At 43.2% G+C, this 25078-nt stretch overlaps 1 protein-coding gene across 2 annotated transcripts in view; it reads left to right on the top strand.

The window, feature by feature from the left end:
• The window catches only part of LOC143724250 (NACHT, LRR and PYD domains-containing protein 3-like), a 391005-nt gene that overhangs the window by 252570 nt on the left and 113357 nt on the right, over positions 1 to 25078 (top strand). The window lies entirely within an intron of this gene.

Raw genomic sequence — 25078 nt, 5'->3', positions numbered from 1 at the left:
ACCAGTGTCTCCTGTTCCAGAGCCGGAACCAGTGTCTCCTGTTCCAGAGCCGGAACCAGTGTCTCCTGTTCCAGAGCCGGAACCAGTGTCTCCTGTTCCAGAGCCGGAACCTGTGTCTGCTCTTCCAGAGCCGGAGGCAGAGCCAGTGCCTGTTCCAGAGCCGGAGGCAGAGCCAGTGTCTGTTCCAGAGCCGGAACCAGTGTCTGCTGTTCCAGAGCCGGAACCAGTGTCTGCTGTTCCAGAGCCAGAACCTGTGTCTGCTGTTCCAGAGCCGGAGGCAGAGCCAGTGCCTGTTCCAGAGCCGGAGGCAGAGCCAGTGTCTGTTCCAGAGCCGGAACCAGTGTCTGCTGTTCCAGAGCCGGAACCAGTGTCTGCTGTTCCAGAGCCGGAACCAGTGTCCGCTGTTCCAGAGCCGGAACCAGTGTCTGCTGTTCCAGAGTCGGAACCAGTGTCTGCTGTTCCAGAGCCGGAGGCAGAGCCAGTGTCTGCTGTTCCAGAGCCGGAGGCAGAGCCAGTGTCTGCTGTTCCAGAGCCGGAGGCAGAGCCGGTGCCTGTTCCAGAGCCGGAGGCAGAGCCGGTGCCTGTTCCAGAGCCGGAGGCAGAGCCGGTGCCTGTTCCAGAGCCGGAGGCAGAGCCGGTGCCTGTTCCAGAGCCGGAGGCAGAGCCGGTGCCTGTTCCAGAGCCGGAGGCAGAGCCGGTGCCTGTTCCAGAGCCGGAGGCAGAGCCGGTGCCTGTTCCAGAGCCGGAGGCAGAGCCGGTGCCTGTTCCAGAGCCGGAGGCAGAGCCAATGCCTGTTCCAGAGCCGGAGGCAGAGCCAGTGCGTGTTCCAGAGCCGGAGGCACAGCCAGTGCCTGTTCCAGAGCCGGAGGCAGAGCCAGTGCCTGTTCCAGAGCCGGAGGCACAGCCAGTGCCTGTTCCAGAGCCGGAGGCAGAGCCAGTGCCTGTTCCAGAGCCGGAGGCAGAGCCAGTGCCTGTTCCAGAGCCGGAGGCAGAGCCAGTGCCTGTTCCAGAGCCGGAGGCAGAGCCAGTGCCTGTTCCAGAGCCGGAGGCAGAGCCAGTGCCTGTTCCAGAGCCGGAGGCAGAGCCAGTGCCTGTTCCAGAGCCGGAGGCAGAGCCAGTGCCTGTTCCAGAGCCGGAGGCAGAGCCAGTGCCTGTTCCAGAGCCGGCGTCCGCTGTTCCTGAGCCGGCGTCCGCTGTTCCTGAGCCGGCGTCCGCTGTTCCTGAGCCGGCGTCCGCTGTTCCTGAGCCGGCGTCCGCTGTTAACCGCCCTGGCCGCCCCAGGGTTCTTCACCGCCCTGGCCGCCCCAGGGTTCTTCACCGCCCTGGCCGCCCCAGGGGTCTTCACCGCCCTGGCCGCCCCAGGGGTCTTCACCGCCCTGGCCGCCCGAGGGACTCTCTGTTTTGCCCTTATCCCCAGTTAAGCCCTCACCCCTTGTTCCTGTCTCCCTTCACGGACCTGGCCCACCATCCCTCCCCTGATCCTCCACCGTTCCACCTCCCTCCTGAACTCTTTAGTCGTGTTTTAGTGTTGTCGTGGAGCGTCTGGTAGCCGCTCCGTAGAGGGGGGGTTATGTCACGGTGTCTGGTTGTGTTCCCTTGTTTATCACTAGAGGTCCTCGTTCTCACGGTGTCCTTCACATTTGACTTCAATTTCCAGCTTTCTGTCTGTCACTGTCACTCATCAGTTCATTGCACTCAGCTGTTCCCCGTAATCATTGTTCCCAGCTGTTCTGTGTTAGTCTTGTTAGATATGTGTATATATTCCCTGTCTGTGTTAGTATGTGTACGGAGTCGTTGTTTTGTGTTACCACACTTCTTCTCTGTTTAGGCACGTTCTTGTTTTGGATTGCTTCTCTGGATATTTGACCTCTGCATGGATTACAACGATTTTGGATTGCCCTCTTAATAAATTACTTCACTTGGATTTTCCCTCGTCCTGTGTGTGTTCGTGACAGCTAGTGATACGTCCATGCATGCCAGCCACCGGCTGAGACCGTTCTCTGGTAAAGTGCCCAGGTCAACCCATGAAATGGACTATGACACCTGGCGGTCTGGCGTCGAATTAGTGCTGCGTGATCCAAGCATCTATGATCTTCAACGCACTAGACTAATTCGTGACAGCCTCCTGCCTCCTTCCTGTGATACGGTGAAACATCTAAGCCCTGACGCGTTGCCTGACGTGTATTTGCGGCAGCTGGAGTCGGCATATGGCACTGTCCAGGATGGTGAGGAACTTTACGCCACGGTCATGAACACTTACCAAAATCATGGAGAGAAGCCATCTGAGTACCTACAGAGACTTCAGGTAGCACTGCAACATGCTGTGAGGAGAGGAGGAGTATCTGAGAGAGATGTGGATAAACGCGTATTGGCTCAATTCTGCAGAGGGTGTTGGGACAATGGACTTATTTCAGAACTCCAACTTAAACAAAGGAAATTAAGTCCACCATGCTTTTCTGAACTTTTATTACTCCTGCGAACAGAGGAGGACAGAGAAGCAGCAAAGGAGCAAAGAATGAAACCCCACCTTGGAGGAACCAAACAAAAGGTAATCACTCATGCTCAACTTGTAAATTGGCAGGATGAAGAATCAGGTCTGTGTACTGCGATAACGAATTCCGCCAAGGAGCTTTCACAAAAGATGACAGCCATTCAACAACAGCTTGCCGCTCTCAATGCCGGTCAGACCAACAGGTATCAGCCAGCAGCTATGTATTCTGCCTCAAAGCAGTCTGAAACTGGCAAGACAGGGAGAAATGCTAAACTAGCTGTTTTCAATCCCAAACCTGGGTTTTGTTTTCGCTGTGGGGAGGATGGGCACATTAAGCCCCAGTGTAATTCTGATCCAAACTCAGCACTGGTTAGTGCCAAGCGAAAGCAGTTTCAAGACAGGCAGCAGCAGTGGCAGAGACAAAATCCATCTGCAAAGAAACATTTAAACTAGCTCTAGCTCCTGGTGTGGGACACCCAGGGGCTAAGCAGGACCAAAAGCGACAATCCTTCCTTCCAGCCAAATGCACCCAGTTACCGAGCTGTACTACAGACTCTCCAAATGACCTATCAACAAAGCTGCAGTGGTCATCTTGGGGTTGTAACTCTGCTCGGTAAAGCCTCTGTGCGAATTCCCGTTGGCCGCACCGTTATTGCTGAAAGGCTCCGCTAAAATCTCTGCTCCAGCTAGTCAGTATGCTGTCGTCCAACATCCGGATTCAGGCCTGCCAGGTGGTTTGTGCGTTAGCAGCTGTCTTGTTGACATGCCCACACGTTTCCCTCACCAAGTACCTGTCATGGTGAGAAACGAATCGGAGCAAGATATTTACATACCACCTTCGACCATCATAGCAGAGCTGGGAGCGTATGAATGCCTCGTCTTAGAACAGCATATGACCAGTTCTTCAGCACCTGGGACCAACGTCTCTCCATTAGTTTTTAACTTTGGGGAATCACCATTACCCCTGGAATGGAAGGAATGAATTACCATCAAGTTGAATGCAATGGCCAACGTCTTTTCCCAGCATGATATGGACGTTGGTTGCGCTAGTCATGTGAAACATCACATTAATCTCCATGACAACACTCCCTTCAAGCACCGAGCAAGACCTATTCCTCCTCAGGATATAGAAGCAGTTCGCAAACATCTGAGAGAGCTTGTAGATGCCGGTGTTATTAGAGAATCTGAGTCACCATTCTCGTCACCTATAGTTGTTGTCAAGAAGAAAAATGGAGATATTCGATTATGTATTGACTACCGCAAGCTCAATTTGCAGACTGTAAAAGATGCATATGCATTGCCAAACTTGGAGGAATCGTTTTCTGCACTCACTGGATCCAAGTTGTTTTCGGTGCTAGACCTCAAGTCGGGTTATTACCAAATTGCAATGAATGAAGCGGATAAACAAAAAACAGCCTTTGTCAAGCCTCTAGGATTCTGGGAATTTAATAGGATGCCTCAGGGGGTAACTCATGCACTTTCAACCTTTCAAAGGTTAATGGAGAAGTGTATGGGTGATCTCCATTTGGAAGAGGTCCTTGTGTTTTTGGATGATCTGATCATTTTTTCCAACACGATTGAAGAGCACGAGAGCCGTTTGCTTAGAGTGCTGAGTCGTTTACCGGAGTATGGATTGAAACTGTCACCTGAAAAGTGTAATTTCTTTCAGACATCAGTCAAATATCTTGGACACTTTGTTTCTGAAAATGGGGTTGAGACCGATCCAGAGAAGGTATCTGCACTAAAATCCTGGCCAGTTCCCACTAATCTCAAGACCTTAAGATCCTTCCTTGGATTCGCAGGCTATTACCGCCGTTTCATTAAGGGGTATTCAGCCATTGCAAAGCCTCTCAACGACCTGACCCGTGGATATTCTTCCACAAGAAAGAACTTAAAAGCCTCTGACTTAAAGGTCCCCCAGTTTGATTCAAAGCCATCGTTCGGTTCTCGGTGGAGTCCTCCATGTCAACTTGCTTTTACTATCTTGATTGGGAAACTTACCAGTGCACCCGTCCTGGGGTTCGCTGATCCTAAGCTCCCTTACATTCTGCATACGGATGCGAGCGCCATTGGGCTGGGTGCAGCGCTTTATCAAGAACAAGACTCCAAGCTTAGGGCTATTGCTTTTGCAAGCCGAGGACTCTCATCAAGTGAAAGTCGTTATCCAACTCATAAACTTTTTTTTTTAAAAGTTTAACCACGTTTTCTTTCAAGCTGCAATATAGAGCTGGATGACGGATGCACTTTCCCGCCGACCACAGGAATACTCACCCAGCGGCGAATCCGATCAAGAACTCCTCAGTCAGTTTACCAGACAGCATCTTCTTGATTCTGGTGACCCCTCAATTCCATTTGAGGTTGTTAACTCTCTGGGGTCGAGAAACGCGCCGGCGCGTTTTGCTGTTTTTTTTCCACATAGCAGCAACATAGACTTAAAATACTCCGTCATTTTTGGTCATATAAATAAAATCAATACATGATTATAAACTATAGAGGGTCTTCTTCTTTTTGTGTACACTCACATTAACATCAAAACCGTGTTTTTGTAAAACGCTTTTGTAAAATGAAGAAAATAAACAGGGTGTGCTTTCTGCCTCTCTGTCTCTATTTTTTTCTGGTGCACATCTCTAAACTTAAACAAAGCTCAGCGAATACTATTCACACAAGCATGAGCAAAATATCTTTATAATCATTTAAGTTTGTACTTTTAAAATATCTAATTCAAAACTAAAATAAATATTCTCTGTTTATGTAATCTATTAAAAAAGAGAGAGGTGTCAGCCGATCTCATTATCGTTCTCTCAGCTCATTATTCTGCTAATGTGACACTTCCACGGAGAGCGCACGCTATTCAAACGCAAATGATCTGAAGCAACACATGCAAAGTGTCAACGCCCCTCATAAACGCAACATAAACACAACAAATGTAATCATCAGATTAATGTAGCCTACTATTTCTTCTTGCGAGGCTGTGTGAGGAGTAATCCTGGGACATTTACCTCAGAACATGTGCTGTTTTTTTTCATTACGAGGAGCAACGGATCCATCTGATAAGTAAGTTCTTTATTATTATTGTTCTAATCGCGATATCATAGTGTATGTAAACCGCAAAAAGACTGTTTAAATATGAATCGCGTCTGTGTGTGAATGAATGAACTGAACAGTTTTTACCAAACCCTATTACTATACTGAGATGAGTGAAAATCGACTGAAATATGTAGAAATAACGTTATAATGTCTTTGTATTAGCAACGTATTAAACTGCAAATTAATATTTATGCCCCAATATAGGCTCATAAAAACAACAAACGATATGCCTATGTTACAGACGAAATATGAAAGACAACATTTTGTTGACTAGTTTTGGATAGATTATTAACTGTTTAATGTAAAATATGCTACTGCCACATCGAATAAGCTTTTGTTCACCAATTTCTGCTCAAATGTTATATATTAGGCTATGTTTGTTTTGTCAAAAATAGAGTCATCAAGTAGGATGCTATTATAGTGTTTGTTCCAATGTAGGCTTTATTCAAACTAATGAATCCTTAACTTTGAAATATGTATGATAAAATGTATACTTTAGTTTTTACAAAGAAATATGAAATATCCATCTGAGAAGTAAGTTTTTTTATTAGTGTTCTAATCGCGATATCATAGTGTATGTAAACCGCAAAAAGACTGTTTAAATATGAATCGCGTCTGTGTGTGAATGAATGAACTGAACAGTTTTTACCAAACCCTATTGCTATACTGAGATGAGTGAAAATCGACTGAAATATGTTGAAATAACGTTAAAATGTCTTTGTATTAGCAACGTATTAAACTGCATATTAATATTTATATGCCCTAATATAGGCTATCATAAAAACAACAAAAGATATGCCTATGTTACAGAAGAAATATGAAAGACAACATTTCGTTGACTAGTTTTTGGATAGATTATTAACTGTTTACTGTAGCCTAAACTATAGACTACTGCCACATTGAATAAGCTTTTGTTCACCAATTTCTGCTCAAATGTTAAATATATTAGGCTATGTTTGTTTTGTCAAAAATAAAGTCATCAACTAGGATGCTATTATAGTGTTTGTTCCAATGTAGGCTTTATTCAAACTAATGAATCCTTAACTTTGAAATATGTATGATAAAATGTATACTTTAGTTTTTACAAAGAAATGTTACACTTGAAATATTGTTATTTTAATTGTTGCTGTAATTGTAACCTTTTTAATAAAATAGCAAATAATATATTTACAAGGTAGATGTAAACAAAATCTTAAAAGGTCAATATAAGCCTTCTCTTCAAATTATTTGTATTGTGTTTTATTAGTGACAAATTTGGGGAGAGGATACATATCCAAAACTTTCTGAAAATACAGTATGAGAATTAACTACACAATTACTAGAAATGTTCACCTTGGATATTATACAATTTGCAAGCAAAAATACAAGTGGAAAAATACTATTTTTTTATAGATGTTTCCAACTGTGATCCAATTTTGTAGTATATATACACATTTCTTTTCTTGTGTCCTTGTATTCTTTCTTGTGGCTCAGTGACACACCTGTGAAAAGCTCATTATGCAGGCTCATTAAGCAGGTCTTTTGTCTTCACAGGTGTGAATCAGACCATTATACATGAGTCACGCCCATTTCGCATATTGCCTTTCCAAACAAAAAGTGTTTTACTAAATTTAAATCAATGTATTGTTTTATGTGAATGATTTGGAAGGATGATTTTCAGATCATTTTGAAGCAAAAATCCTAGGCGAGAACATCCATTAGTCAAAGGTCTTGTGGACACATATTTAGTATGTGTTTTGTGGCCTTATTTCAGAGACTTTAAGTTTTAGTTTTTTCAATAACCATGCATAAACAATATTCTCTCAAAAATACAAACATGTACATACATCTTGCTAACATATTATGGTAGCCCTGTTTGGGCTATATAGAGTGAATTTACACCTTTGCCATTAACATGTTTATAAATAACTGAAAAAAGCACAAATGTTAGAGCATGTCAGAATGCTCCAGGACCCCAAAAACACATAGGACCCCAGAGGGTTAATGCCATTTCTCAGAGCTGCCTCATCCGAGTGGAAGCAGCAATGCCATGGATCGAGTCTCTGTCCATCATGGCAGATGTCCTTCCTGAGAGTTATGTAGAAGATCCTGGCTTGCCTGTGGTTCCGACTCTGTCCCATCTTGAGCTCCGGGACAAACAGCGGGTTGACCCAAACCTTCAGGAGGTCATACACCAGATGGAGACAGGTGAGAAAGTTTCTCCTACTGTAAGGAGAGGTTGCCTGAGATTCCCTTGCTGTTGAGGGAACTCAACAAGCTTAAACTGTTTGAAGGCATTCTTTACAGAACACGACAGGACAATGAACAGATTTCATATCAACTCATTCTGCCTGAAGAACTTCGTTCTACTGTTTTGCAAAGTCTACATGATGATATGGGGATAGAGCGTACGTTAGATCTCGCTCAGACTAGCTTCTATTGGCCCAAGATGTCTGCTGATGTAGAGCACAAGATAAAGACTTGTGGACGGTGCGTCTGTCGCAAAGCTCTTCCTGAGAGAGCCGCTCCTCTCATCAGTATTCACACTTCCAGACCTCTTGAACTCATCTGCATGGATTTTCTCAGCCTTGAGCCAGACACCAGCAACACCAAAGACATCTTCGTGTTAACAGACCACTTCACTAAATTCGCTTTAGCCTTTCCAACCCCAAATCAGAAGGCCAGGACAGTGGCCAAATGTCTGTGGGACAATTTTATAGTTTATTATGGGATACCAGAACGACTACATACAGACCAAGGGTGGGAGTTTGAGTCCAGCCTGATTAAGGAATTATGTGAAGTGGCTGGAATTAACTCTGACTCTGAGATCTCTGAAGAGGAAGACTCTTCACCTGAACCAACAGTTCTTGGTTTTGACTCAAATCCAATGAAGTTCACTGTGGAGAAGTTTTCCAAAAGAGCTTCATCCCCAAGTGTTGCCAATGACTATCTTTCTCCATCTATGACATCTGGGAGTGAACCAGATGTTGTTGATGCAGGGTCAGAGAGTAAGCACTTACCTGAAGAAGAGACGCTACTTTTAATCCCTGACCACTCACCTGAAGCTGAAGAATTTGTAGTACCTGTTGAAACTGACTTATCTGAACATCTACCTGAGGAAGGAGAGTTTGTCGATCCTGAGACGTCAGTCTCTAGTGTCTCTGAGCCCTAAAACTTTGATTTAACTTTTGATTCGGTAGAACCAGAACCCAGTTTAAGACGTTCTGTACGTCAACGATTGCCGCGTAAAAGGTTGCAGTACAGTTTGCTTGGTAATCCCCTGATATCTGTGGTTCAAACTCTTTTACACAGTATATCGGACGCTTTAAATCCTACGCCTACCACCAGTTAAGTTATTCATGTGGTTTAACATGCAACGGGACGTGCATGGGTTTAAGGGGGGAGGGTGTAACCCAGGTTAAAATCTGTTAATCCATTCAATGTATATTATATATGGTATGTATATATATATATATATATATATATATATATATATATAGTTGTATATTGATTGATGTATTTGCGTGGAGTACGTGTGTACCCCGCGACCTAACGTAACCCCGGTCATGTGACTATGCTTGGCCAATCGCGTCTGGGAGCACGAGTGTTTAATCAGGCGTCTTCCTCATTCAGAGGTGTGGGGAAGTCGATCGACGGCTGTGGACAGGTTTGTGTTTTACAAACTTTTCATTCTTGTGATCGATTCATGCTTTTAAGTTAAGCATATTATTGTAACTCTTTAGAACAACTTAATGGCTGTAGGGAATCCGTCGCCGCCATCGGGTTATGTTTAAAGAGGAACTGGTGAGTAATCTGAATGAATGAGCTATACAATCCTTCTCAAAAACTTAGCATATTGTGATAAAGTTCATTATTTTCCATAATGTAATGATAAAAATTAAACTTTCATATATTTTAGATTCATTGCACACCAACTGAAATATTTCAGGTCTTTTATTGTTTTAATACTGATGATTTTGGCATACAGCTCATGAAAACCCAAAATTCATATCTCAAAAAATTTGCATATTTCATCCAACCAATAAAAGAAGTGTTTTTAATACAAAAAAAGTCAACCTTCAAATAATTATGTTCAGTTATGCAATCAATACTTGGTCGGGAATCATTTTTCAGAAATTACTGCTTCAATGCGGCGTGGCATGGAGGCAATCATTCTGTGGCACTGCTGAGGTGTTATGGAGGCCCAGGATGCTTCGATAGCGACCTTAAGCTCATCCAGATTGTTGGGTCTTGCGTCTCTCAACTTTCTCTTCACAATATCAGGTCAGGTTCAGGTCAGGAGAGTTGGCAGGCCAATTGAGCACAGTAATACCATGGTCAGTTAACCATTTACCAGTGGTTTTGGCACTGTGAGCAGGTCCCAGGTCGTGCTGAAAAATGAAATCTTCATCTCCATAAAGCTTTTCAGCAGATGGAAGCATGAAGTGCTCCAAAACCTCCTGATTGCTAGCTGCATTGACCCTGCCCTTGATAAAACACAGTGGACCAACACCAGCAGCTGACATGGCACCCCAGATCATCACTGACTGTGGGTACTTGACACTGGACTTCAGGCATTTCCTTCTCCCCAGTCTTCCTCCAGACTCTGGCACCTTGATTTCCGAATGACATGCAAAATTTGCTTTCATCCGAAAAAAGTACTTTGGATCACTGAGCAACAGTCCAGTGTTGCTTCTCTGTAGCCCAGGTCAGGCGCTTCTGCCGCTGTTTCTGGTTCAAAAGTGGCTTGACCTGGGGAATGCGGCACCTGTAGCCCATTTCCTGCACACGCCTGTGCACGGTGGCTCTGGATGTTTCTACTCCAGACTCAGTCCACTGCTTCCGCAGGTCCCCCAAGGTCTGGAATCGGTCCTTCTCCACAATCTTCCTCAGGGTCCGGTCACCTCTTCTCGTTGTGCAGCGTTTTTTGCCACACTTTTTCCTTCCCACAGACTCCCCACTGAGGTGCCTTGATACAGCACTCTGGGAACAGCCTATTTGTTCAGAAATTTCTTTCTGTGTCTTACCCTCTTGCTTGAGAGTGTCAATGATGGCCTTCTGGACAGCAGTCAGGTCAGCAGTCTTACCCATGATTGCGGTTTTGAGTAATGAAACAGGCTGGGAGTTTTTAAAAGCCTCAGGAATCGTTTGCAGGTGTTTAGAGTTAATTAGTTGATTCAGATGATTAGGTTAATAGCACGTTTAGAGACCCTGTTCATGATATGCTAATTTTTTGAGATAGTCATTTTGGGTTTTCATGAGCTGTATGCCAAAATCATCAGTGTTAAAACAATAAAAGACCTGAAATATTTCAGTTGGTGTGCAATGAATCTAAAATATATGAAAGGTTGGGAGCTGATCATCTGCGCAGCATCCACTAAACAGCCACCCTATTGGTCTGGTAGGAAGGTTGTCCGCAGTTTGTTCCCCACACACTTCTCCATAGACTAGCGCTTCAGTCCCTCATGTACATCTTTTCCTTTGACAAACAATAACCTATGGATTAAGCAACACAAACTTTCATAAAAACCCTTGTGGGTTGTTGCGTGTGTCTTGAAGAAAGTCAACATCGTTGGGATAGTTTTTTTTCTTTTTTTTATCTTTCTTGTTTTGTATGTGGCATTTGTTGTAATCTTTATCATTGTATCTGACTTGAACAATAACCACAAAAGTGCACTTAATTATAACTGATTCAACTGCAGTCTGTCAATATTTTGAGTTTTTCCTATTTCTTTCATTATCTTTGATTGTAATTATGTTTAATTATTTTTCAATATATGGTACCAGTACCAAATTTAACTTCCTGTTTCTGTGTTGTTACTGACCACCAGCTCCTGTAGTCGAATTTTAGACTTCTATGATTTAATTGATCTATTTAATTTAGTCTAGCCAATATTGATGACAGATTAATATCGGCTAGCAAGGCCCAAACACACGTTACCCTAACTAAATAAAAAAAAAGAAACATCTTCTGCTTTTACCAATCAAATTGAACTCCGTATCAACAAAAATATTTGTATCCACTGCAGAGAAAACAGAATCTGTATCAGAGGTGGCATTTAGATTTACATTGTTCAACCATTTTGCACTTTTAAAGGGATAGTTCACCCAAAAATGAAAATTCTGTCAGTAAATTCTCATCCTCATGTTGTTCAACCCCGTAAGACTTTCGTTCATCTTTGGAACACAAATTAAGATATTTTTGATTAAATCTGAGAGCTTTCTCTGTCCTCCATGGGCTTCTATGTTATTGAAACTTGCCGACCCAGAAAGTTAGTAAAGACAATGTTTAAAATAGTCCAAGTGACTACAGTGGCTCAACCATAAGTTAAAAAAACAACAAAAACATAACGACTTTATTCAACTATTCATTTTCTTCTGTGTGGGCCTCTTCACGTAGTGTAACAGCACAGCGCTTCTGGGTTGTGCGTCAGAACGTAGGCTCACTATTGTCTGACTCTGTCACGGGCTAGGGCGAATGACAGGAAGCAATTGCAAGTAAACAGTTTATTAGAGAATCACAGAATCGGCAGTGCAAACAGATGGTAACGGTGACGCAGGGACAAGATGGTCAGGATCCGTGAGGTGGTGCGATGAAGAGACGATGGTGAGACAAACGTAGAAACTCGAATCCAGACGAAGAAACAGGAACACAAGGCAGGAACTGGACACCGGAACACCAACACGAACCACATGAAACAACGATCTGACAAGGATGAGAGAACAACGGTGAGTATAAATAGTGTGGTGTTGATCAACTGCAGCTGGTGATGTGATGATGAGCAGCTGGAGCGGATCAAGTGATGTCATACAGACACACCCCTCACACACGTGCATTCATACAACAACATAAACACGAGACTAGAAGGAAACAGAGAAAGGTCTACCGTGACAGTACCCCTCCTCTTAAGAACGCCTCCTGGCGTTCTCAGACTCCCTTACCTGTCGATTGTAATCATCGATAAGAGAGTTATCCATAATGTCTCTAGCAGGAACCCAACTTCTCTCCTCCGGACCGTAACCTTCCCAATCCACCAAGTACTGAAATCCGTGTCCCCTCCGTCTAGAATCCAGAATACGATTGACCGAATAGGATGGTTCCCCATCTACGAGTCGCGGCGGTGGGGGAACCGGGACTAGCGGATTAATGCGAGCATAAAACACGGGCTTGACTTTGGATACATGGAACACGGGATGAATTCTCCTGTACGCAGGAGGAAGTTTGAGGCGGATTGCCACCGGACTAACGATCTTGGTGACAGCAAACGGGCCAATAAATTTGGGAGCAAGTTTATTCGAGACGGATTGGAGGGGAATGTTCTTGGTAGAAAGCCACACTTTAGAACCGATGACGTATACGGGAGGTCTCCGCCGGTGGCGATCGGCCTTGACCTTGGTGCGTGCTCCCACTTGGAGTAGAGTCTCGCGGGCTCTAGTCCAAGTGCGATGACACCTCTGGATGAAGGCGTGGGCAGAGGGGACCGCGACTTCGGACTCCAGACTAGGAAAAATTGGTGGCTGGTAACCTACACTACACTCAAACGGAGATAGGCCCGTAGATGACACTGGTAACGTATTGTGGGCGTACTCCACCATTGACAGTTGCTGACTCCATGAGGAAGGATTCTTGGAAACCAAACATCGCAACGTTCTTTCCAAATCCTGGTTGGCTCTCTCAGTTTGACAATTGCTCTGGGGATGAAACCCAGAGGACAGACTAACAGTCACCCCCAGTAATCTACAAAATTCTCGCCAAAATTTGGACACAAATTGGGGACCCCTGTCGGAAACCACGTCTATCGGGAGGCCATGTAACCAAAAGACGTGATCTACGATCGTTGCCGCTGTCTCCTTAGCTGAAGGCAATTTGGGTAGGGGAATGAAATGTGCTGCCTTCGAGAATCGGTCCACCACAGTTAAAACCACTGTGTTACCCTGAGAGGGTGGGAGGGCGGTAATGAAATCTAGAGCGATATGGGACCAGGGTCTCGAAGGCACCGGCAGCGGCTGAAGTAACCCATCTGGAGGTTGATTGGAAGACTTACCAATGGCACAAACTGAGCAAGCCAAAACAAAATCGTGAATGTCGCGAGCCATACGTGGCCACCAAAATCGTTGCTTGACTGAAAACCCAGTGCGATTAACTCCTGGATGACAAGCTACGTTGGAACTGTTTCGGGTAAAATACACTCGGGAGTAGACGGGCGTTCGGAAAAATCCAATATGCGAGATAATGAGTCGGGTTTGATGTTCTTGGAACCCGGACGGTAAGAGAGAGTAAAATCAAAATGAACGAAAAAAAGTGCCCACCGAGCCTGCCTGGAGTTCAATCTTTTAGCAGTTCTGATGTATTCGAGATTCTTATGATCAGTCCAGACGATAAAAGGTACCCCCGACCCTTCTAACCAGTGACGCCACTCCTCCAACGCCAACTTGACTGCCAACAACTCTCTGTTACCAATGTCATAATTACGTTCGGCTGGGGATAATCGATGTGAAAAAAACGCGCAAGGGTGCACCTTTTCGTCCACAGGTGAATGCTGGGATAACACTGCTCCTACTCCCACCTCTGATGCGTCGACCTCCATCACAAACTGACGTGATGAATCAGGGGCTACGAGAATAGGAGTTGAAACAAAGCGGCTTTTCAGTTTAGAGAACACAGCCTCGGCTGAGTCAGGCCACCTGAACGCAGTTCGGGGGGAGGTCAAGGCAGTCAGAGGCGCGACTAGCTGGCTGAAATTGCGAATGAAACGCCGGTAAAAATTGGCGAACCCCAGAAACATCAACAGGGCCTTGCGTGAATCTGGACTTGGCCAATCAACCACAGCCTTGATCTTCTCAGGGTCCATCCGCATTCCCTCGGACGACACGATGTACCCTAGAAAAGGAACAGACTGTGCATGAAAATCGCATTTCTCCGCCTTGACAAAAAGCCCATTCTCTAGCAACCTCTGAAGCACTCGTCGGACGTGTTGCACATGTTCCTGGAGAGACGAAGAAAAAATCAATATGTCATCCAGGTAGACATATATGAACTGATCGATAATATCTCGCAACACGTCATTGATCAGTGCCTGGAAAACTGCTGGGGAGTTGGACAGCCCGAACGGCATAACCAAATATTCAAAGTGCCCCCTAGGGGTGTTAAAAGCAGTTTTCCATTCATCTCCCCTCCCTAATGCGAACCAAATGATAAGCGTTACGTAAGTCCAATTTTGTTAAGATAGATGCTCCCTGCAACCTCTCGAAGGCTGAAGACATCAACGGCAAAGGATAAGTATTCTTTACCGTGATGTTATTAAACCCTCGGTAATCAATGCAAGGTCACAACGATCCATCTTTCTTCCCCACAAAAAAGAACCCTGCCCCCGCTGGAGAAGAAGAAGGGCGAATGAACTTGGTTGCCAGAGAATCAGAAATATATTTCTCCATAGCCTCTCTTTCATTACCTCTTTCAGAGGTAATAAGTGTGATGTCTTCAGTAGTGTGGGAAATGATGGGAAGCTCTTGACCATTTAATGTGTGAACTGAAATCCGGTGAGTGAGGGGTCGGAGGGGAATCTGGAATGTAAGTGCGAAATTACAGTCCATAAAATTACCTTCCGCCCCGGAGTCCAACAGTGCAAGACAATCGTGCTGGTGGACTGACCATCTTAGTCTAACCGGGAGGAGCATGGAGGTAGATGTAGTCGATGAGGTCTTCCTGGCGGAGATCCCACCCGATAGTAGCCTCAAGTTTACTATCGGGCTTGGCCTTTTACCGGGCAGTTGTAAGCATAATGTCCCGCTCCATCACAATACAGGCACAGGCCCTGGGACCTCCGCCTCTCCCTCTCCTCCCGGGAAAGCCGAGCTCGACCCACCTGCATGGGCTCGGGATCGAAGACGGGGCTGACCACGTCCCTGCCGCTGGATCTGGGAACGTCGACTCCTCCGAAGGTACGGATGGACGGAACTCGTTGCTCGATCCTAGATAGCCGAGCGTCCACCCGCAGAGCAAGATCAATCAACCCGTTCAGTGTGGTAGGAAGATCCAGGGCGTAGATCTCTCTCTGGACGTGGTCAGCCAGCACATGCAGGAACATATCCCACTGCGCCTCCTCGTTCCAGCCGCACTCTGCCGCCAAGGTCCGGAACTCTATAGAAAAGTCTGAGACCGATCTTTCTCCTTGACGTAGTTCCGTCAATGTTCTGGCTGCTTCCCTTCCCGAGACAGCCCGGTCAAAAACTTTCTTCATCTCGGCGGCGAGGGTCTGGAACGAGACGCAGCATGGATTCTGATTCTCCCACACCGCCGTTCCCCAGAGCGCTGCCTTTCCTGTAAGCAAAGTTAGTACAAAAGCCACTTTAGCCTGTTCAGTCTCGAACGTGCGTGGTTGCAGAGCGAAATGCATCGTGCAACGGGTCAGGAATGCTCTACAAAAGGCTGGTTCCCCGGAATAATGCTCAGGTACCGGCAGGCGGGGCTCCGACATCGCGGGTCTCTCTGGAAGTGGTGGGGGAACGGTCGGTGTGAGCGGCGCAGTGGGAATCTGAAGCCGTTGGATATGCTGGGTGAGCTCGGACACCTGCGTCACCAAGGCTTGCACTGCGCGACCTGTATCGCTGATCTCTCTCTGCTGGTCATCCATTCTCCTGGTGCTATGATGAATAAACTCGTCCACGGGGCTCTGCGGTGAACTCGCTGCTTCCATCTTTAGGTCAGATCGTTCTGTCACGGGCTAGGACGAATGATAGGAAGCAATTGCAAGTAAACAGTTTATTAGAGAATCACAGAATCGGCAGTGCAAACAGATGGTAACGATGACGCAGGGACAAGATGGTCAGGATCCGTGAAGTGGTGCGATGAAGAGACGATGGTGAGACAAACGTAGAAACTCGAATCCAGACGAAGAAACAGGAACACAAGGCAGGAACTGGACACCGGAACACCAACACGAACCACATGACACAACGATCTGACAAGGATGAGAGAACAACGTTGAGTATAAATAGTGTGGTGATGATCAACTTCAGCTGGTGATGTGATGATGAGCAGCTGGAGCGGATCAAGTGATGTCATACAGACACACCCCTCACACACGTGCATTCATACAACAACATAAACACGAGACTAGAAGGAAACAGAGAAACGTCTACCGTGACCGACGCTGGACATGTGTGTGTGATGCGTGTGATGCTGGCCAATAGTGAGCCCATGTTCTGAGATGTACAACCCAGAAGCGCTGCACTGTTACACTACATGAGAGGCCCACACAGAAGAAAATGAATAAAGAGTTTTTGAACACAAAATGTATTCTTGTCGCTTTATAAACTTATGGGTGAGCCACTGTAAATTGTTAGAATTATAAATGATAATGGTTAGATTCAAAAAACATTATTGAATCAGGCTATTTCATGATGATTATAAAGCCATCAATAGGTAACCACCATCACCTGATCTCGTTTCACTTTAGCTTTCTTTGCTGCTGCAAATGTGTTTAAAGGACCCCTATTATGGATTTTTGAAAATGACCTTTCATGTAGTGTGTAACATAGCTCTAAGTGAATGAAAACATCCTGCAAAGTTTTAAATCTGAAAGTGCACCTTATATTAAGTTATTGTCTTTCAAAAGTAAGTCGACTCTGAGTCAATGAAATGAATCGTTTTTCAAACGAGTCATAAGCCGTTTCGTTGTGATGTCAAGACGAAACATTAGTAGATTGCCCGTCCACGCATTGCACGCGCAGACACCAGGAAAACTTGAACCTCAAACCAGCAGCTGATTCCATACATGCACTGTTATTGATACTGTTTCCACCTATTCACCGCAATATACAGGTCCTTCTCAAAAAATTAGCATATTGTGATAAAGTTGATTATTTTCCATAATGTAATGATAAAAATTTAACTTTCATATATTTTAGATTCATTGCACACCAACTGAAATATTTCAGGTCTTTTATTGTTTTAATACTGATGATTTTGGCATACAGCTCATGAAAACCCAAAATTCCTATCTCAAAAAATTTGCATATCATGAAAAGGGTCTCTAAACGAGCTATTAACCTAATCATATGAATCAACTAATTAACTCTAAACACCTCCAAAAGATTCCTGAGGCTTTTAAAAACTCCCAACCTGTTTCATTACTCAAAACCGCAATCATGGGTAAGACTGCCGACCTGACTGCTGTCCAGAAGGCCATCATTGACACCCTCAAGCAAGAGAGTAAGACACAGAAAGAAATTTCTGAACAAATAGGCTGTTCCCAGAGTGCTGTATCAAGGCACCTCAGTGGGAAGTCTGTGGGAAGGAAAAAGTGTGGCAAAAAACGCTGCACAACGAGAAGAGGTGACCGGACCCTGAGGAAGATTGTGGAGAAGGACCGATTCCAGACCTTGGGGGACCTGCGGAAGCAGTGGACTGAGTCTGGAGTAGAAACATCCAGAGCCACCGTTCACAGGCGTGTGCAGGAAATGGGCTACAGGTGCCACATTCCCCAGGTCAAGCCACTTTTGAACCAGAAACAGCGGCAGAAGCGCCTGACCTGGGCTACAGAGAAGCAGCACTGGACTGTTGCTCAGTGGTCCAAAGTACTTTTTTCGGATTAAAGCAAATTTTGCATGTCATTCGGAAATCAAGGTGCCAGAGTCTGGAGGAAGACTGGGGAGAAGGAAATGCCTGAAGTCCAGTGTCAAGTACCCACAGTCAGTGATGGTCTGGGGTGCCATGTCAGCTGCTGGTGTTGGTCCACTGTGTTTTATCAAGGGCAGGGTCAATGCAGCTAGCTATCAGGAGATTTTGGAGCACTTCATGCTTCCATCTGCTGAAAAGCTTTATGGAGATGAAGATTTCATTATTCAGCACGACCTGGCACCTGCTCACAGTGCCAAAACCACTGGTAAATGGTTAACTGACCATGGTATTACTGTGCTCAATTGGCCTGCCAACTCTCCTGACCTGAACCCCATAGAGAATCTCTGGGATATTGTGAAGAGAAAGTTGAGAGACGCAAGACCCAACAGTCTGGATGAGCTTAAGGCCGCTATCGAAGCATCCTGGGCCTCCATAACACTCAGCAGTGCCACAGGCTGATTGCCTCCATGGCACGCCGCATTGAAGCAGTCATTTCTGCAAAAGGATTCCCGACCAAGTCTTGAGTGCATAACTGAACATAATTATTTGAAGGTTGATTTTTTTTGTATTAAAAACACTTCTTTTATTGGTCGGATGAAATATGCTAATTTTTTGAGATAGGAATTTTGGGTTTTCATGAGCTGTATGCCAAAATCATCAGTATTAAAACAAAAGACCTGAAATATTTCAGTTGGTGTGCAATGAATCTAAAATATATGAAGGTTTAATTTTTATCATTACATTATGGAAAATAATGAACTTTATCACAATATGCTAATTTTTTGAGAAGGACCTGTGTTAGAAAAATACTCTTTAAATACATTAGTACAAGTAAAATAATCGTCTTGTTGATGGACACGGCTTGCCTAAAAGGACTTTGGTTTAGTTTACAGTGTAGGAAGCCTCAGGACATGCAGAGCTGACGTTGTTATGGCAATGGGCGTTTTTGTTTTCGACGCGCTGTACACGGTAGGCCAATCACAACAGACTGAGCTGTCTGGCCAATCAGAACAGAGCAGCTTGTGGAAAGGAGGGATTTAGAGAGATTGATTCATCTAACGAGTCGTTTGAGAATCATTGAAAATGTGATGATGTGTATATTATGAGGAAATTAAAGTTTGTTTCACCTTTGATGCATGTAATCATGTTGTTTACACTTTACCAGAAGCATCAAAACCAAGATGAACCTGAATGGGGTCAAAATAACGGAAATTGTTCTTAAAATATGTCTTGCGGGTTGTATCTTATCTGAACATGCCCTCAATATACATCTTTAATAAGTTTTCTTTTAACAGTCCATCTATGATATTAAAAATCCTTTCATCGGGAATGTCAAGGTTTGACAGTTCTTCATGAAGTCGAACAAACAACTGTGACATTGCATTTGTGCATAGTTCTTGAAACTCTTCTATCAGAGTGGATATTGTGGAAGCAGGTAAAAGCATCTTTGCTTGCATTCTCAAGTAAAAAAGGGCCAAATTGTTAAGAAAAACATTCCTGTCTCTCTCAACATCACCTGAACAATTACCAATCTCAGGAAATTCTACAGTCTCAGTCATGCCATCATTTCCCATATCAACAGCATCATCACGAATAGCTGAATCATCATTGTTCACACCTCCATCTCTACATGCTACCAAATCCTTTGCATGTTTCCTGCTTAAATGTAAGGTGGGGGGAGGAATCACGATCCTTTGAAAAATGTGTTTTTAAAGTTTTGTGGCTGCGTTTTTTCTGCGTGTCTGATTCCTCACGGCAACGTTAGCAAGCAAGAGGAAAAAAACGAGTGGGATTATTCAAACGGCTATCGCACCAACAATGCAACAATTCAACAATGCTAACGTTACTCTTTAAAGCGGGTTTACCGCCATACCGCGGGAAATTCTTGATTTTCAACCACGTTTAGAAAAAATCCATACCGCCCCAGCCCTACCTGTAGCTGCGTTTTCTTTCGACTTTCTTTCTTTCGACAGCCTCACGCGCATGCGGTGACAGTTAACGTTAGCTGGCAAGAGACAAATCCAAGTGATCATATTTCTGGCTAGCGCACCAACAAATCCATCACATACACAATTCCAATTTAATTTTTATTCAACAATGCTATACTCCTCCAAACTGATGATTGCAAATCAGATGTTGCCAGATAAGAAAATCTATCGAAATCATTCGTAAATATTTTTTTTTTATTTGTAATAAAATGCACACACACACAAGCCTAATAGGAAGAGTGCTGCTCGCTACTTCTCTCTCTCAGTGTAAGGATTGTGTTACTGTTGGGCTCTTTGTTTTCATGTGTCATGGGATCCCCACGTTTCCCTTGTGTTCATGCCATGTGCTTTTGTCTACATTTGTGTTACTTACTCAATGGTTAATTGGTCTCATTACATTCAGGTGTTGCTCATTAGTAGTTGGTGTATTTATAGCCCTGATTTTGCCATGTGTGTTAATCTAGCTTTGTCATCTTTTGATGCTGTCATCCACTGCTGTGAGTTTCATATTCATGCCATGCTTTACCTACTCAAATTTATATTTAAGTTATGTTGATTTCCAAGTTATTGCTTTGTCGATACACTATTATGGATAGTGATGGTGAAATGAAGCTTTGTGAAGCACTGAGGCTTTCCCCTCAAGTGTATCCTAAATTGGTTCATTACTCGAAGCTTTTCAACATGGTGCACACTAACGACATCTTGTGGTCAAAAGGTGGTAAAGCTACCTTTTCCAATTTATTTTATTTTATTGTTTTATGTAATAAATCACTTTGTGCTATGAAAACCACAAAGCAATAAAAATCATTAGTGTTAGTGTTGATGTTTGTGTGTATGAACAAATGAGTCTATGAATTAATTTATGAAAGAATTAATACATAGGACAAATTAACTCTGCTTTGTTCAACAAATGCAGCCTTAAAACCTATGAGTTCATAGGCAAGGCTCATATAGGTATATATAATCACAATGAAAGAAAACTATTGTGGTATGGTGAAGTGCTGTGAAAGTGCTTGTGAACTGGGCAGTTGGGTAATTGAAGAAATTAAAGATTTTTATTAAGGAACAGGACTTGTTCAACAGTGTGGGGGCTGTCTATTTCTTTTTTTATTTTCTACTTCCCCTGCCTTTGAGAATATTCTCTCGCGGGACTGAGGGACTGAGGAGGCAGGAGTGGATAAACATCCCAGGGCAAGATGATGAAGATGCGGATAGACACACTTTTGAGTAGCCTCATCAATCATTTGTTTTCTGATCCCTGCAATACAGTAAAGTATTAAAAATATAACTGAATACATATTATAACTATGCACTATTTAAGATATCTCATTATAAATACAGAAATTGACAAGCAAGTAAATTAATGACTGATCAGAAGTCTTATCAGAAGTCTTATAGTTGTTGGTCCACTTCCAGAAGATGTGTTTTCATGTTTAGCTCTAAAATGTCTCAACATTGACGATGTGTTATTATAAGAAAGCTGTTAAGAACATATTAGGCACTCAACCTACAGATGGAGGTCACATTAACTTCAGTAGTTTTTTTTCATATACATAATGTAGGCCTATTATTTAACATAATATACTGTTTATTATACACTGAATATGCATAAAATTACATGTAAATATACATTTACATAATTAATTATTATATTTATTTTATATAAATTCATAAATCATAATTCATTTTAAAATCATAATCTTATGACAAAATGATAATAATAATAATAATTAGCTTACTATATTTGTGGATACGACCTGAAAACGCTTGGCTGGTTCCATGCTGAAAAGTGCTCACTCTCTGTTTCAGTCTCAGTCGGCCTCAGTTCACTACCGAAGCGCATGACACTTGAAACCAGCGCAAGGTTTGTGCTATTTATGAATCAGAATATGAAGCAGTCACATGGCTGTGTGTCAAAACGAAGCTTCGGACGTCACTGGTCACATGGTTATGTCAAAACGAATCAAGCTCCGGTACAGTGGTTCATGTGAGATGTTTCGTTTTTTTGATACAAGCTTCGAAGCCTCTGTGCCGAACGTCACATCACTAATTATGGAATAAACTGCATTTGTGTTCAGACAACTGACTCTGCTTCAGTGGAATTGTTACAGAAACCTAGATTCAAAGATGAAACCAGCAGTTTCGCTCCTATGTCTCCGCCAGGGCAATCTTAGTGTGGAGGATTATGTGGAGGATTTTTGCAAGATCTGTCATCAGGTCGATTTTAAAGAGGCGGCGCTTAAAGACATTTTCTGTGTGGGGTTGAATGAACCTGTCCTATCCAAGTTACCAGATGGGAAGATTCATTTTTCTCAGATTCAATAAATCGATCAAGCTTTGTTACTGATTGGATCCTTGTATACTGTGGGGATTATTGATGAAATGTCCCAGAGTACCAAAGTGTCCATCCCACAATGATTCCAAATCCCATACGACTGCAGGCAAGCCATTGTCCTTAGGGTATATAATTCTCATATTCCCGTTGATTTGCCGCCTTTAGCCTCATCGATAAAAGGAAAAATAGAAGATATTCAAAGAGTCCTAGCATTGCTAGAAACTAGCATTAGCATGCCGGTTTCAAACCGCACAACAGCAAAAAAAAAGAAAAAAAAAAAAAGAACTAAATACAGTTTACACAAAAATAACCTTAATTGACATAACAAATCAAACAAAGATAAACACTTACTTGATTGAGCTTGAAACAATAGTTTCTAAATCTGGACTCTGAGCAAATTATGTGAACCAAGAGAGAAGAACCATGCTTCCCTTTGCACACCATAACCTAATTTCTTCTCCTACATGGCTATACACAAATGAGCATGACACCTAGCGCCCCCTACTGCATAGTAGCAAAAACAAAGAAAATCAGTAACCAAACTCCGGGTGTTTAGTCTCTTCACGTAAATCCTGCCGAACCTGAGCTTCACGTATTGCCTGCCGAGCCAGAGACTGTGCCTGTGTCCTCGGACTAGATGGCTGCCGCACATGAGTCAGCTCTGGATGAGACAGCACTTATCATAGTTACCACGGCTATTTTGTGTGTGTGTCGGCAGCACACACATCGGCTCCAGCCCGTGAGTCCTCACTCAAGATGGCCGCCGCCACGCCAGAGCCTCCGCCCGTCACGGCCCTGACGCCAGGACTTTGTCATTATATATCCTCCATCCCTGAGTCCCCTCATTTGGGGTCAAGCCAAGTTTCCCCTGAGGATTATTTGGGGAGGGACTATAAGGTCCAAGCTCTAGTGGTTACAGAGCTTGGCCCAACATTAAATTCATCAAACATGTCTCTGTTCTCGGGTCCATTGGCATCAAGTTGAAGTCCAGCTGTTCAAAGTCTGCAAGTTTCAAGTCTGAGTTTTGGGTGTTTCAGAGATCATGCCACTGTTCACAGTACTTCCAGTGGTGACCACTGCCTTGCTGTGTGTGTGGGCCATATACACATTTTCAGAAGGGACAGCATCTTCTACATCTGTTCCTGAGGCAGAGGCATTGGTTAAAACACCTCCAAGGTCTGCAGCCGCTGTTACAGACCATGCTGAACCTTCTAAGAACCATGCCATGATCAAGGAGATCATCCATAAAAGGTTTATGGATTATCGTACAACCACTGAGCAATCCCATGCTCCTTTTTTGGTCCAGGTTACAAACATTTAGATCATTCATGCACCATGCTTTCTTTAAAACAAATCCACAGAGGCTTTTAATGAACTTCCATAAAAACGAATAGCATACGAATGAAAAAATCAAATAAAGATCAAGAAATCCAGAAAAAATGTTTGACAAAATTACGAAACTAAGGATAAATTATATTTTATAGGTAGCGCATCTCAAAGTCTCACACACAGACTCATGTTGCCGTTAGAGCAACAACAGGCAAATACAATATTAAGCTAATTAAAATTACAAAAGCTCAGTGAGTGGTTTTCTTTTTCTTTTGTTCTTTGATCAACATTAATGGTGGCAGCGAGTATAGGCTGTCAATGCATTGATTTAATAGACATAGGCCTACTGTTTTTCTCAAATGTTTAAGACAAAACCAATTGTGTTTACGGGATATTTTGAACTTGAAAAAAGGTGTGAATTAACGTTTTTCCGTGGAAATTTTGTTGTTTTCCGTGAAACAAAAATTCTTCTGATGTTTATTCATGTTTATGTGATGCTATAAATTAACTAGAAGGATAATTGTGAGATATAATTGTGTGTGTGTATTTGCACTATATGAGAGGCGTCTCTTTGCGCGCTGTGGATGTGTGCGCAGCACAAAAAACAGAAAATGCAGAAGTGTTCTCTTGCGTATTGCAATGCGTATTATCGTCATATTGCCCACCCCTACTGTACATATATTTAAAGTTCCTTTCAAATTACTTTTGGTGCAATAAACAATTCTAAGTGGTTTCTTTGTTTTGCAAGAGACATTCACGCAATCCTAGACCTTCCTTTTTAATGTTCCAAATGTTGTTGTATTTTGGTTTGTCAAATAAAAATGCTACAAAAATTAGGTTGAACAAAAATTTAGTACATCACATTTACTGAAAGGATTACCTGAATTGTTCCACTGAGCAAATAGTTTTACCTGCTTGATATTTCCTCTTCTTCAATGTTGAAATGTGGACATGTAATTTTTTTAAATATTTTTGACAATGGACACCACGACAAAGCAACATAAACATCCTCATATTTTAACCATACTTATGAGCTACAGTTTGTGAACTAGTGTTGAAAATTTTATCTCACCTCCACTCTGGCAGTTTCTCACTAAAATCAAAGAAAAATTGAATGACATTGTAGACATGAATAAAGTCATATTAATATTTGTAGCATTTATTATTATTTTTTATTGTTTGTTAGCTTAACATTCATTATTAGCCTAGTTCTTAATTTTCATCTTCATGTATCCCTCTGCACTATC

This window comes from Siphateles boraxobius, unplaced genomic scaffold, assembly GCF_051911475.1.
Source record: "Siphateles boraxobius isolate OS27281-9 unplaced genomic scaffold, OSU_SipBor_1 70, whole genome shotgun sequence".
In the NCBI taxonomy this organism is placed as follows: domain Eukaryota; kingdom Metazoa; phylum Chordata; class Actinopteri; order Cypriniformes; family Leuciscidae; genus Siphateles; species Siphateles boraxobius.
Note: the sequence above shows the minus strand (reverse complement) of the source record. Positions and strands in the feature narration are given on the sequence as shown.